The sequence below is a fragment of the Ambystoma mexicanum genome, chromosome 4p, assembly GCF_040938575.1.
Source record: "Ambystoma mexicanum isolate Mex_15411 chromosome 4p, UKY_AmexF1_1, whole genome shotgun sequence".
NCBI lineage: Eukaryota > Metazoa > Chordata > Amphibia > Caudata > Ambystomatidae > Ambystoma > Ambystoma mexicanum.
The window spans coordinates 623,788,713-623,804,107 of record NC_090927.1 but is presented as its reverse complement, the minus strand read 5'-3'; positions in this window follow the sequence as shown (position 1 = coordinate 623,804,107).

Sequence of the window (15,395 nt, the reverse complement as noted above, 5' to 3'; positions counted from 1 at the left end):
GGAAGCGGGGAGGGCCCAAGACGACCAGAGGAAACCTCAAGGCATTAAGGCAGGGTGAGAGGTGCCCCCCGCCCCCACCCAAACTCCAAAGGGCACCCAGAGACAGGAGCCCTGGAACCAACCCAGCCCACGTGCGCAATCCGCTCTCTCCAGCGCTTCCGCTGGTCCAACGCACCCCTCGGTGATCCACACAGAGTCACCATACCTTCAAGTGCCGACCCCCCCCCCCCCCGCAGTGCTAACGAAGGACGACCCCAAGGATATCCTCCAGGAGATAAAAGCGATTCAAATGGACATACAAGCCTCTATAGTTGATCTCAGGGAGAGAGTGGAGACGATCGAGGAAAAAATGGAGGGAATGGAAAACAACCACCTCCAAATTGACCTGTTAGACATGAAATACGAAGCGAGGCTAACAGATATAGAAATCAGAGAGGAGGACATAGCCCTGAAAATGGACGACCTAGAGAACAGAGAACGCCGAAACAACCTGCGCATTATGGGTGTGACTCAACAGAGAGGCGAGACTGCCGCAGACGTGGGGAGAAAGGTTCAGGGCCTCATCAACCAACTCTTCACACTCGAGAGGGGCAAGGAAGTCGAGCTGGAAAGAGCCCACCGAGGGGGAGGTGGAACGAGGGGCGGCCCAAGGTCCATAGTTGTGCGCTTCCTCCGCTACAGAGATAAAATTGAGGTCCTCGAGAAAGCGAGAAGGCTGGACAGTTTCTTGTTCGAAGGAGACACAGTGAGGATTTACCAGGACCTCTCGGCTTTCACTCTTACCCGCAGAAGAGAATGCTGGACACTCACCCAGTGGCTCACCAGCCAAGATATAAGATACAGGTGGTCCTTCCCATTCGCCTTGTCTTTCGAATGCTCAGGAGTGGACTATAGAGTAACCGGCGGCAAGGAGGCATCACACGTGCTGCAGGTACTGAAAGGGGACACCCCAGAGGAAGGAAACGAGATGGAGGTGCAAGAGCCTCGGAACGCTGTGAGGGAGCTGGAGGGCCCCTGGTCCACAAAGAAGAAGATAAAGGGCCGAAGGAAATTCAAGAAACTTAACACCCCCACAACGGAAGCCGAAGGGGACTAAGTGGTCAGAGGCTTGCTAATAGTGAAACTGAGAGATCGAATCAAACAGCCCCGGCCGGGGACGCGGGGCTTAACAAGGGGACTGCGGTGGATGGACTTGCATTCACCCTGGTGGCTTGCCCATCGGCAGGCGTCATGACAAAGAGGGGGAGGGGAGAGGAGGGAAGGGAGTTGGGGTTGGGGAATTTGGGGACCCACGCAGTCTCAAAACCAAATAGGAAGCTGTCAGCAAGCACAGATCCGGGAAGACGGTACATACAAGTCAAGGACCCAATGGCGGACAATGAGAATAGGGGCCGGGCCGAGTCACTGAGAATTGGCTCACTCAATGTAAAGGGTCTGAACTCCCCAGCAAAGCGCTCCCTCTTGGGAGGGAAATGAAGAACGCTAAAATAGATATCCTCTTCGTACAGGAAACTAGAAAGGTCACGGGAGAGGAGAGGGCCATACCGGGAGCACACGTGGGCCAGACCTTCTGGGCATCCGCTCCCATGAAACGGAGTGGAGTCGGGATCATCCTGCAGAGAAACCAGAGACTCACAGAGGTAACCAGGTGGGGGAGGGAAGACGGTTAGGGCCATGATTATATCAGGTGACTTGCACAACTCCAGGGTCTCCCTAGCAGCGATCTACTGTCCTAATGTGGGCCAGGTTGAATTTCTCAAAGAGGCGATGGGAGAGATAATGGTCAGGACAGAGGGGCTCCTTATACTGGGTGGAGACTTTAACACGTGGGCAAATCGGGAACTAGATCATAGTGGAGGGGCCATCCCGCTAGGCAGCCGAGGGGGTAGGCCGCAGGGGAAATTCCGGGAGCTGATGTGGGGCTATGGGCTTGTGGACACATGGAGGAAATTGCATCCGGAGGGAAAGGGATACACTTTCTACTCAGCGGTCCATGGCACCAGAACGAGAATAGATTTCCTTTTCATGGGCACCAGAACATGAGCCGAGTGGAGTCCTGCATCATCCGCCCGGTTAGCTGGTCGGATCACGATATGGTCTGGGCAGATATTAGCGTTTTGGGCCTGAAACCCAGAGAATCTCTGTGGAAATGCAATGACTTCCTGCTAAGGGATGTGGTTTTCAAGGAGGAGATGGAGAAGGCAATTATTGAATATTTCGAACTAAATAACACGGGTGAAGTCAACATAGGAACAGTCTGGGAGGCAGCAAAGGCAACCTGGAGGGGTGTTCTGATTAGAGAGGGGGCTTCCAAAAAAAGGACCAGGACTCTACTGACTCATAGGCTATGGGCGGAGATAATAGCATTGGAGGGATCTGAAGGGAAGAGGGATGAGGAGAGGGAAAGGGACTTGGGGGATGCAAGAGAGAAAAGGCAAGAGCTGAGAGCATTGGAGATGGGGAAAATTGTAGCGGGCCTCCAACACCTGCGCCAAAGGTATTATGAGAAAGGGGATAAGGCCGACGCCATGCTGGCGGCCAAACTCCGGGGCCAACGGAGAGATAGGTGGGTGTCAAGGATCTCATGCAGGGATGAGGGGACAAAAACAGATCCCGAGGGGAATAGTGGAGGAATTCACAGGGTTCTACGAGACTCTCTACGGGAGGGAAGGAGAAGTGGAGGCGGAGGCACTGGCGGCATACCTCGGAGGAATAACATTACCTGTGATGGACCCCCCAGAGGCATCAGCTTTAGACGCCCCAATAACGAGCGAGGAGGTACTCAAGGCAATATCGGGTCTTAAGCTGGGCAGGGCCCCCGGGGAGGACGGATTTACCGCAGGCTTCTATAAGGCCTTTGGAGGCCTACTAGCAGGGTTTCTGGCAGGCCTATTCACAAATATCATGAGGACTGGGAGTGCGCCTCCATCTTTTGGCAAAGCACTGATAACAGTGATCCCGAAGGAGGGCAAAGATCCAACAGACTGCCGGTCATATAGACCAATCTCTCTCCTGAATGTGGACGCTAAACTGTTCACCAGGATCATAGCCACGAGACTAGACAGCCATATGCCAGTACTCATCCACTCCGACCAGGTGGGCTTCCTACAGGGGAGACAGGGGGCGGACACCCTCTGAAAAACCCTGCAACTGATGAGGGAAGCGGCCCTGAAAGGGAGACAACCCTGTCCTGGTGGCCTTTGACGCCGAAAAGGCATTCGACAGGGTGGACTGGGAGTTTCTACACGGCGTCCTTGTCAAACTGGGATTTGGCAAAGGAATCAGGCGAGCCATTAAGGCCTTATACACAGACCCCTCTGCTAGAGTCACGGTAAATGGCCGTCTTTCACGAACATTCAGCCTTCAAAGGGGGACGAGGCAGGGCTGCCCCCTCTCCCCAATCCTGTTCGCCATGACCATGGAAATACTCGCGGAGTACATCAGATGTGCCCCGATGATCCGCGGTATTGATGTTGGAGGTCGGACCTTCAAGCTTGACCTCTATGCAGATGACATACTGCTGCACCTGAGGGAACCTACTAGCTCGGCCGTTCAGGTTATTGAACGGTTTGGCCAATTCTCAGGCTTCAGGATGAACATAGGGAAGTCAATGATCTTCCCCTTTGCCCCAGAAGCAGACAGGGACCTCACGGAACTGTCTCCCCTGGGGTTTCAAATTCGTACCGAAGGGATTAAATACCTGGGGGTCAGCATTGTCCGGCCCAAGGAAGATCTAAGCCAGGCAAATTACCCCCCGCTGTTCGACAATTTATTCAAAGATATGGAGACATGGGGTAAGGGGCAAGTCTCGTGGATGGGAAGGATAAATGCTGTAAAGATGAACCTCCTCCCCAGGGTCCTGTATGTTTTCCAGATGCTCCCTTTAGAAGCCCCAGAAGCACTCCTTAAAGAAGCCAAAAATGCATAATGAGATTCATATGGCAAGGCCAGAGACCCAGAATAGGCTATGAAACACTCACCCTCCCCAAGGATAGAGGGGGGGTCAGCCTCCCAGACTTACGAACTTACCACAGAGCAGCCCAGCTCAGAACCCTGGCCCCCCACCTCAGAGAGGACCCCAACAACCAATGGGTCTTTCTTGAAAACTCCCTCCTGAGCCCTGTCACAGTGGGTGAGTGGTTATGGGTCCCGATGAAAAAGCTGCCAAGGAGAATCAGGGATCACCCAATACTAGTAACAATGTGGAAGGCGTTAGAGGGTAAGGGACACGGTGAGAAGGTGACCACTTGGCCCTCCCCCATGAGTCACATCTGGTCCACACCAGTTTTAGAGGAAATCCCAGGCCATGAACACTATCAGCCCTGGTTTGATGCGGGCCTATGCAGAGTTGGTCAGTTGGTCAGGGAGGAATCCTTTATAAGTATCCAGGAGCTTGAAGAATCCTTGGGAATAGGTAGGCTCTCCCTGCTCCTCTACCTGAGACTCAAGGGAATCCTAATGAAACCAAAACTAAAGCACAAATTACAAAGAAAACTCACCCCAGTTGAAAAAATCCTAGATACCCACGTAGAAATGAGAGGACTCATCTCACTCCTTTACTCTGCCCTTTTAACCCCCTGGGAGGGAACCACCAAAAGCCTCAGGGGGAAATGGGAAAGAGACTTGGGTTGTAGGATCGGAGACGGTCTCTGGGGGCGACTCTGTAGTAGATCATTTAAGACCTCGATCTCCTGCCAATACAAAACCCATGCTGTCAAACTCCTGCACAGATGGCCGTATGACCCGATCACACTTTCTAGGATGTTCCCAGACGTAATCCCCCTTTGTTGGCATGGGTGCGGGGAAAGGGCAAACTATTGGCACATGTGGTGGACATGCGGGAAGGTCCAAACTTATTGGGCCGAAGTCCTTAGCTGGCTGAAAGAGGCGGGAGAAGGTGTGCTCCCACTGGACCCGATGCTGATACTGTTTGGCCTGCAGCATAAGGATGACCACTGGGAAAAATTACCGGACCTCTCGCACTCCCTACTGTTGGCAGCCAGAGTGGCCCGCGCTAGAACATGGAGAGGCCCGCCCTCCCCTCGAAGAAAGAATGGGTGATGATTGTCAAAGACATATTCCTTATGGAAAGACTTACTGCGGCTTTACATGGTTCAAGCACCCAAATAGAGACAGACTGGCTGCAATTTCAAGAGGTGTTTGGCAATACAAGGCCACGTCCTGAGACCCTCATGTGTCCTTGGCCCGGCCCAAAAACGAGCCCCGACATGGAACGAATGGCCTTGGAACTTGGAAAGCCGGTCGACCACCGGCGGAGAAAATCCGGATTGACGCTGCCCTATGCCGCATCATTTCTATAAGCAGACAGCAGCGCTCGAGATACTGTGTGGGGTAGGTGGGAGGGGGTGGGGGGAACAAACGCAGGGAATAATGGCTTATAGTTTGATTTGTTGAGGGCGATTGCCCAAATCTTGTAATTTGCGTACCTATGCTGTTGTTTTCCAAAAATCAATAAAATTGAATTTAAAAAATAAAAGAATATGTCACACAGATCAATAACGAGTAAATCAGCAATAGAGATAGGCAGGAACGTAAGATGGTTGAAACAATAGGCAGAATGCTGACCCCTACCACAAGGCACAGTTCTGTGTGGAGATCCCCTCACCTGGGCAACCTGTAAATAAAGATATATAGCACAAGCCCAGTCCATATAATGTTCGATAGTCTTACTTCTTCCTATTAAGGTTTTACCCCCCCACAATGTACCTGGTGGAGTAGAGTCCCCCGACGATGCGCCGACTGATCCTTCTTGATTGCCTCCCTTTCAGGTGGGAGCCACGGATCGTCGAGAGGCGTCGGGGAACTTGGCGTTCGGTGTCGGGGAATCAACGGCCCTTCTTGAGTGCCCTCCCTTTAAGGCGGGAGTCACGGGTCGTCGAACGTCCGATGGTGAACAGGGTGAACTACGGCAAGGAAGTGGCAGCTTCGTTCCTAGCGGTGCTCGTCAACGACAGAGCGTTGGCGTCCTGCAAGGAAGAGGCGTGCGGGGCACCTCGGTGATGATAGTTCTGGACCGCAAAGAGATGATGAAGAACTGTGGCCCAGCAAGGGCGTCGAGTCGTCTGCGTCTCTGTGGTCTGTAGGTGGCGGGAAACCCACCGGCGGATGCTCCTCGGCGCGTCGACGGTCGGGCCTTCTCCAGCGGGAGACAAGCGGGTGGCGATTCAGACGAGAGCGTCTGATGATCAATGGAAGTTCTTAGGCAAACGGGAGCACGGCGGCTCCGGTCGGCGGCGGCGGTCGTCGAGAGTGGCGGACAACAGTCCGGGTGCTTCTCCTTGGAGTTCCGCAGCAGTCCCCGTATCGGGTCGGCAGCCTATCGAAGGTTGGCAAAGATCAGCTGTGCATGATGGTCCCTCGTAGCTCCGGAAGAGGGCGCCTTACCAGGTCCTCTCTGGGTCAGTCCTTGGAGGCACAGCAGCTTTCAGATTGTGAAGGAGAGCAACAGCAATTCTTCTCGTCCAGCAGAGCTTCAAGGGCAAGCGTCAGTTAATCCAGTTACTCGTCGTAGTGGACTTAAGCTTCTGAACACGATTCCTAGCAGTGAGAGGTCCCCAGATATACTGTTGATCTCCCATTCATTCCGCTGGGTCACACTCAAGCATCCAATCACGACTACGGGCATTCATGCAGGCAGGCAGCCAATCAGGCACACAAGGTATTCAGGCCATTCACTTCTCTCCAGACACTCACAACAAGTTATGTGTATTGGGACAAGTACCGAGCCATTCAACACTCCAAGCTGCATTCATACCGGTTTCGGGCAGGGTTGTCTCAGTCATTGTGTCAACCACTAGACACCCACAACACAGAATGCAAATTCGTCACACACTCCATTCACCCTGGTCCCACCCACAGGAGGTACCCACAACATACATCACCGGGAAGGCTCCAGCTAGTCTGACTGGGCCTTCACAACAACAACATATATGGCACTTCCACGCAACAGCCAGTCAGGGGAAAGGGACAGAGTCAGGGCTTCCCAGGACTTTGGGAAAACAAGGTAATGGGTAATAGAAAGCAAGAGGCCATCGGGGCCATCTTGTTTTCCATCAGGAATCAACTGATCCCAATGGCAGGGCCGGGGTATCCCAAAATGGAGGATACTCCGCGCATCTGTCAAATTCAGCATGGAGCTGCCACCAGCCCATACCCTGCTCTGTGGGCCACCCACAGGCGCCCAAAAACATACACTAGGGGCACAGGGTTGTACACCCACCGATGGGTGCCATAAGGGTATCCCACGGGTCCGTTCACCAAACCAAAAGAAAGAGAGCTGCACCGCCGGGAGTCCCACATGAACTCCTGCGCGGAAAACACGACAGAACACACAATGAAAAACAGTAAAGGACAAGGATACGGAGGCCCTGTCCCTCCGACGCATTTCCAGCATCACAGCCAGAACTTCTCTAACCACCCGAATAAGGTACTCCTGAGGTATACCTGGGACAATGTTCTCAGGTTTCTCACACCACCTGCCACCCAGCATTGCTACATGCACCCATTCAGAGACTCTGTTTATGGCATGATTGCAAAGTTAAAACCTGCAAACTGACCCTGAATTCATTTACTTGTTTTATCATTGCAGTTTTGGACCAATCAAATTTCATGTTCCATTCCGGGTTTTGGGTTAAACCAGCAGAGGAATTTTGGTACATGTATGCTGTCTAAGAGGCAGAGGGCTGGAGGAGGCAAACAAAGCACCTTTCTTTGCAGCAAGCTACTAAGACCTGTAATGGCCCTGATTGCATTCACTTGTTCCAAGCAACTGCATGCTAGGCTGCTGAGAGCTCGAGAGACATTAATTACAATCCACTGCTGCAGGCTACTGAAGCTTGATTGAACACAGCTGCCTGAGATTGTAATCAGATCCACCCTGTTGGTCTGTTGGCTGGGATGGCCTTCATAAGCTCAATTTGAACAGAAGCAGTTGTTCAGTCAACTGCTTCAGCTAGGAGTTTGTTCTGTGCTCCTGTGACTAGTTATTGAACCTTTCCTGAATACCCTCATTTTGGCTTTTGAATCCTGTTTGTTGTTGCTGCCTTGCAGTTCCCATTCTAGTCTGCTTTTGCAGTCTGCTTATTTTTGAACCTTTCCTTGATTTTACAGCTTTTGACTTCTGAAACCCTGCCTGCCTTTGCTGCTGTGTTTTAGCTCTTGTCCTGTGTTGCTATTAAGGGCATCCAGTTCTGTTCTGATTTCTCTGCTGCCTGTGTAGTTTTCTGCAAACACCCTGTTTTCCATAAGCATTTCAGCTTTACAGACTTATCCTGTTTCTGCCTAGCTGTTGTAGGGGAGGGTAGGTCAATAGGACCCCCCCTCCCACTGCATGTCCCACCCTGGTGAAGACTCATGACTCGCCGGCAGCCCACTGGCCCCCGGGCCCAGGCGGCAGGGCGGATGCAGACCGACACGTGAGGCTGCACCACCACGTTATGTGGCAGAGCACAGACGCCATCTTGTATTAAGCCAACCCCATCTTGCTAGAAACGTACAGATCTAACCCAGGCAGAGCAAACATGCACACTGAAAGCTGCAGAGTGACCCCCACTCGACCGCGCTCACAGAGGCCCACACTTCCCCGACCTCCCACTGCATGGCAGATCCGCTGAGGACTCGTTCTCAGGAGCCACCAGACACAAGCAAACAACAAAATAAAACACTGTAGCTGTTGACCTTCCGCAGTACATCATTGCCCCAGCCATGAACGGGAACATTAGGAAGTAACCGAGACCAGCCCAAACCCTGCAGGCCCTGACCCTGTACCAAGCCCCCAACGTTAGACGGCGTGGCGCCTCACACCCATACCTACCCCGAAAACTCTTGCAATGTGTAGAAACCATTTATGTAATGTATGTCCTGTTGACTAACGTTCGCTGCTAATGTGAAGGAGAATGGGTAAAGAGTAAATATGCAACCGATATTGTTTATAATGTAGAGATGTACAAAGACTGGCTAGCTGATAACAATATGTAATAACGTGTTGCCCTCTTTATACACACACCTGCCTAACACTACCTCATGTTCGTATGTGAACTATAGATGTGAATTGTTGTGCTAAAGGGTATTGTCCCCAGTTAGTATTCCTTCTAATGCAAATGCATACGAGTCCTTTTAGAGACCCCATGTGTTGTTATTCGCCCCTCACCCACGGGACAGTATACCGCCTTGTGCAAGATGCCGCGCACAGAGCTGCAAGGCCATTTCCCTCTCCTCCTGCCAGGCCCTCTAGAGATAGCTGGTGTTCAAACAGCACAGCTTCGCCTCCCCTCCCGACCCTGCTGGACCCATTTCAAGCATCCGCCTCCCCCATGTCAGAGGCTGCCACAGCCTGACTCCATGATTTACGAGCTACCTGGTCCTAAATCCCACCGTCTCTCAGGCACCAGTCACATGCCCCCCACGGGCCAGTGGTATCTCCATCGATCCCAAGTTAATGACCCAAAAAAGGGGGGCACCCACACGTGTACCAACAGATCATAATACCATCCCTCACCTAAACTGCCAAGACAGGGTGGTCAAGCGACCCCTCCCATGCCCCTAACTATGCACATGAGACCAGATTGTTTGAACCTAAGGTATCCTCCAAACTGATGTATTGAGACACTCCAGATCGCACATTAATGTTCCTGTCCACATATTGATCTAAGGTCAGCGCTTATAAGAGTTGCAAACCAACGGAAAGCATAAAGTGTGACGAATGGGTGGGAATGTGTGGCCAAAAGGGCAAATGTTAGTTTAGTTATCAATCATCGCTACAAGGCATGTCCGGCCTGGCACTCCACCCCGATGAGCCCAGCTGACCTTCCACCCCACATGGCGCAGCACCAACGTCCGCCAATCCTGGAGAAGCAACTGTATACAATGTATACCACCTAGCCATCACCACCCAATCCCTAAGACTATGTGCCCCCTATAGCTTGTGTCATGCGTGATGTAGTTCTGTAATAAGTAGGACTGTCTTTGCCATTGTCAGACAGAGTGCTCTCGGAGTTTGCAGAGTCCTTTGCATGCCCTATATTGATCTATATAAAGCTCTTTTGATCTCACCCGCACTTGGTCCTGGCCTCATTCCCCTTCTGGGGTGTGTCCTTTATTGCCTCTCACTAAGGGGGGTGCGTTTCTGGGGACGCTTACATTCACTGTTCTATCTTTTTCTGCAATCCCAGTCTCTTGAAGTTTCCTGTTTGTCCTTGCCTGCGATATTACCAGACTTCAGTCCATAGTTCTAGTGCCTATTCTTAAGTACTCTGAGTTTCCTTAACCCCTCGTATTCACTGTATTGCCAGCGACCTATCTTGTTTGAGTCCTTTGCTTTATGTGTCCTGATATTCCAGTCTCTGCTTTGCACTTTGTTTCTCTACCTGTCCTGTACCTGGTTATTTCTTTCTATGCTGTTCTCTGACTGTATTACATCTTGCTCCACAGTTATGCCTCTGCTGTGTATCCATTTACAGTGTGACCCCCGGGTTGGTATCCATTCAGATCAGATAAGGGAAAGATTTCTGTTGCCTTCATCTAGTCTATTGGAGTCTTACCTGGCTCAGTATACGGTCTCCAGTTTCACCCTTTCACTAAGTACAACAGTCTCTTTGGCACGCCAGACTCATGATTCTGTTGTATGACAGTTGTTAAGAGTAATCTGCTGGTACTGATCCCAAAGGCTTTCCATAATCCCTAGAGACCCCTTATCATATTTCAGTAGACCATTTATTCTCATCAATCTGTGTTTCCCAGTATATTTGCTTGCCTTTGCTCACTCTGTGTCTCTTTGCCTACAGCCAGCTCTGGCCTCGTAGTTCCTGTGAATACCTGTTACAACTCAGATCAGATTGGTATGTACCCTGTTTATGTCAAATGCTAGCATTACCTAGTGCATCTCTCCTAATCTACAGGGCATACTCTGAGGTATAGCCTTTGCCATGTGCCGTCAGCCAGACTTCTAACAAAGACTCCCATTAACTTGTATAAATGCCTAGGGTGTTTGTTATCAGCTAGGATGATTTAGCACAACGGTGGGCCAAAATTAAACTTTGCAAGTACTGCCTTATGGAATCCTCACTCTACTCTGTCGAAAGCTTTCTCATCGTCAAGATACAGCAGAAGGGAATGCGCCTTGCTTGCCTGGCTTTGTCGACTAGATGCAGGACCTGTCTTTGGTTGTCGTTTGTTCCCTGTCCCAGAATTAAACCTGATTGGTAGGGCATACATTTTTCCAATCTGTTTGCGATAATCTTAGTAAAGAGTTTGGCATTGGGATTCAATAGCACTATTGGCTTGTAAGAGGTGCAGTGCCATGGGGTCCTTTGCCCCTTTCGTCAGTAAGTTTCTTCCTGATCTAATCGAGTTGAACAGAGTAGCCATAGGGACCGCCAGGAGTTGGCTTAAAAATTTATAGAACGTAGCTGTCAACCCATCCGGACCTGGCAACTTGTTATCTTTAAGAGATTTAATCACTGCAAGTACTTCCTTGGGTTCTATAGGGATTTCCAGAAAAACCTTATTTGCATCAGAGAGTGTGGGGAGGTCCACACTATCCAGGTAATTAGAGATTGCCCTTTCCTCAGGATTCGTAGCTGTATAGAGTTTAGAGTAAAATGTTTGAAAACACTGTCTCTTAGATTTTTCAGCCCCCTGTTCTATCCCATTATCATCTATGACGTGTGAATAAAAGATGTTCCCATTTTAGCTCTCAATTGATTGACAAGCAGCGTATTGGGTTTATTACCCAACTCAATGTATCACTGCCTCAATCGCAAAATTGCACCTTTGACATTTTGAGTCCTCAATAAGTGAGACTGTTTTTTTGCATTCACCACCTGTCTTTAATTTTATCTCCTCCTCTGTGTGCCCCCTAATGCGCTTTACCTCTGATACCTTGGATATTATACATCCCCTACAAACCGCTTTGAGGGCATCCAAGTGATTACCTTCAGAGTTCTCATCAGGTTTATTATGGGTCCGGTAATCCCTTACAGTCTGTTTAAGGTATTCTAGGCACCCCATATCTCATAAAACACCTGGTGGCATATGCCATGTGGCAGAGCTTTTGTTCTTGTGAAGGCTTGGAAATGTAACCAACACCATATCATGATCAGTCAATGTTATTGGTTCAATGTTTGCCCTGTACTGCCTATATGCCAGGCCTGAGGAGGCAATGTCTATTCTAGACGCCGACTTGTGGGCGTTTGAGTAATGTGAATAGGCATGCTCTGTGGGGTACTGAAGCCCAATGTGTTTATCAAATCTAGGCTAGTTAATGTACTCTGGAGTTTGACTGCAGCTGTTCCTGAATGAATATACATAGTTTGGGATGATCTATCTTTTAGGCCCTCCATAACTAAGTTCATATCCCCCATAAGAAGTAGATCCCCTTTGTAGGTGTTTTGTACAACTCTAAGGAATTCCAGCATGAAATGCTCTTGGGCATTATTGGAGTCATAGAACGAGGCTTACTTGACCTTCCTACCTATCATGGCTCCCATCACAATCACATATCTCACTTTCATGTCCTTCTTGGAGGCAAAGTCTCTTAAACTCATGATGGCTGCAAGGATCAAATTCAAGACCCTCTGTATCATCCACAAGGCCATCTGGAGCCTACAACCTCGATACATCCAACTCTCTCTCCCTAAATACCTCCCTGCTAGAGTCCTCCAGTCCAATCCTGGGTCCCCACCAACAATCTCCTGTATGCGTGAGGTCATAACCAGAGTGCTTTGCAACAGAAAAGGTAAAGGGGTGAAAACATGTAATACTAAGTTCCACCCATCTTCCTGTCTGTTGTGGATCACAGTGCATCTCTGGATAATTGAGCTCTCTGTGGTTTCTTATTAAAGCGGCAGGTCTCCCTTGAAGCTACAGCGAAACCAGACTTTCGGTTGCCGCAAACCCACATACTTTTGAATCGGGTCCCCCTGTGGGGATGACTACAGTAAATGCATAGTCCCAGACATGACAGGTCACTGCCTTTGATACAGAGAGGCAGGAGCTGCCTTCAGGTTGACACAGTGCATTTCAAAGGTTGTTGGGGTTTTCCTGTCTTTTGTTAGTCCTGTGACCAGGCCTCCCATGGGCCTGCTTGAATTAACTCTGATTAGTATGCGGAGCAGCCCCCAGCAGCTAACAAAACACAGGGCAGATCCATGGAGACTTTGTTAGTTAATTAGGCTGGCCATGGCAGGGGGGAGGCTTGGCCTTCCCCTTCTGAGATGCCTTGATGTACTCTTGGCTGTCATATTCCAACTAAACATGACAGGGGGGACGGTGCTGGTAGGCTGTAGGCTGTGTCCACCCAGAGTACACAGGTCTATGTGTATGTCGAGTGGTGAGCATAGGAAAATGTGTGTGGATTAGCCCCACAGATTTTCCAGAGGTTGATCCACCATCATTCAATTTCATTCAAAAAATTTTAAAAAAGCCCAGGGGAGCACACACCCACTGTGCAGATGGTTGAATTCCTCAAATGCCCCCCAGCCTCCACCTGTGAACCACCACCCTACTGAGGGTCTGGTTTGTCATCAAGGCGAAAGTACTGGCTCAGGCCATCTGCATTTCCATGCTGGGAGCCTGACTTGTGCTGGATGTCCATATCTAATCCCTGTAGGGATATGGCCCAATGCAAAAGCTTAGAGGTTTCCCCTTGCATGTCCATTAACTATCAAAGAGGGCGTTGGTCTGTCCGGACCCTAAAATGCGAGCCAAAGATGTAGGGTTTCAGCTTCTTTAAGGCCCACACAACCGCGTAAGCCTCTTTTTCAATGACAGCCCAGTTTGTTTCCCGTTTTGTCAATCGCCTTCTAATGTTGGCGACAGGTTGCTCTACCCCTTGAGAGTTCAGCTGAGATAACACTGCTCCAATCCAAAAATCAGAGGCGTCTGTTTGGATAATGAACTCCTGACCATAGTCTTCCACTTTCAGAACTTGGGCCCTGCACAATCCATCCTTTAAATCCTGAAAGGCGGTTTGACAGGAGGGGGTCCAAGTTACCTTTTTGGCATTAGACCTAGAAAGGCTCTCATCTGCGTCTGTGTGGTGGGGATGTCCCAAGCCTGTACCTTCGCTATGAGAAGTTGTTTCTTACCTCCACCGACCAGTTGGTCTAGGTAAATCACGGTGCCCTGCGCTATCTCGCACTTTGTGGCCTTGATAGTCAGACCTGCATTCTACAGCGCCTGAAGCACCTGTTTCAGCTGGGATAAGTGATCCTCCCAGGTATGTCTCAACACAGCAATGTCATCTAAATAGGCGACACTGATGTTTTCCAGACCAGACAAACCCTGGTTAACCATCCCCTGAAAAGTGGCAGAGGCATTCTTCAATCCAAAGGGCATCACAGTGAACTGATAATGGCCTTCTCGGATTCAGAATGCTGACCTCTCTTGCTCGCTCCATCTGCCAAGCCAACCTGCCAGTACCCTGCCTTGAGGTCAAAGGTACTCATGTACTTGGCAGCGCCAAGCTAGTCAATGAGCTTACCTGCCCGAGGAATGGGGTGAGCATCTGTCTTTGTGACAGAATAAAGCACCCTATCGTCCACACAAAAGTGAACTCCAGTATTCCCTCTACTGGACTTTTTAGGGACCTTTACCACTGGGCTAGCCCAGGGGCTGTGGGATGGCTCTAGTAAGAATAGTAATTGGTTATTCATAACACGTTTAACACCCAGAGGTTTCTAAGCGCGGACCTGGGGATCAAACATATGGTGCCCACGTCGACTTGTTTTCAAGGTGAGCGCATTGCCCCTAAGCTATGCTCCCAAGACTCTATCACTCCTAGGCTACAAAAAGTTCAAAGAATCCTATGAACATGCCAAGCTCTCTGTAACTTCCCATCAGAATGGGGTAAGGATTAAATTCATGTATATGTTCATGTATACTTTCAAAAGAATTCTTCAAAGATACATCACATTTGCTATATTTTTAGCTCAATCATTTCATTGTTACAGAAAGGCAGTGCATAGTGCCCAAGTGTTTTCATAGCCTGTGCATTTCGGATGTATATCCATCCTCAGGGCTAAACGCGATGTATTCACCAAACACATTGTTAAAAAAGCAAAATATTAAATGGAAATCAAAACATAAAAATTACAAAACATAAACGGGAGAAAAGACAAGAAATGAAACATAAAGAAATGCCAGTTAGATCAATTTCAGCATATTTGGTTAACATATATGTATTCTATTTGGGGTATCTTGGTAAAATTAATTTACCTTAGTCCATTAAATCGTTCTGAGCACAACTGAGCTTTCTAGAAATAAAATCGTGGAGGTACAATTAGCACGTTCCACTAAAGAAAGGAGAAAATCAAAAAGGGGGAGCCCACTTACAATGATGTTCAAATACTGTCCTTTTACATTTACCTTACTCCTAA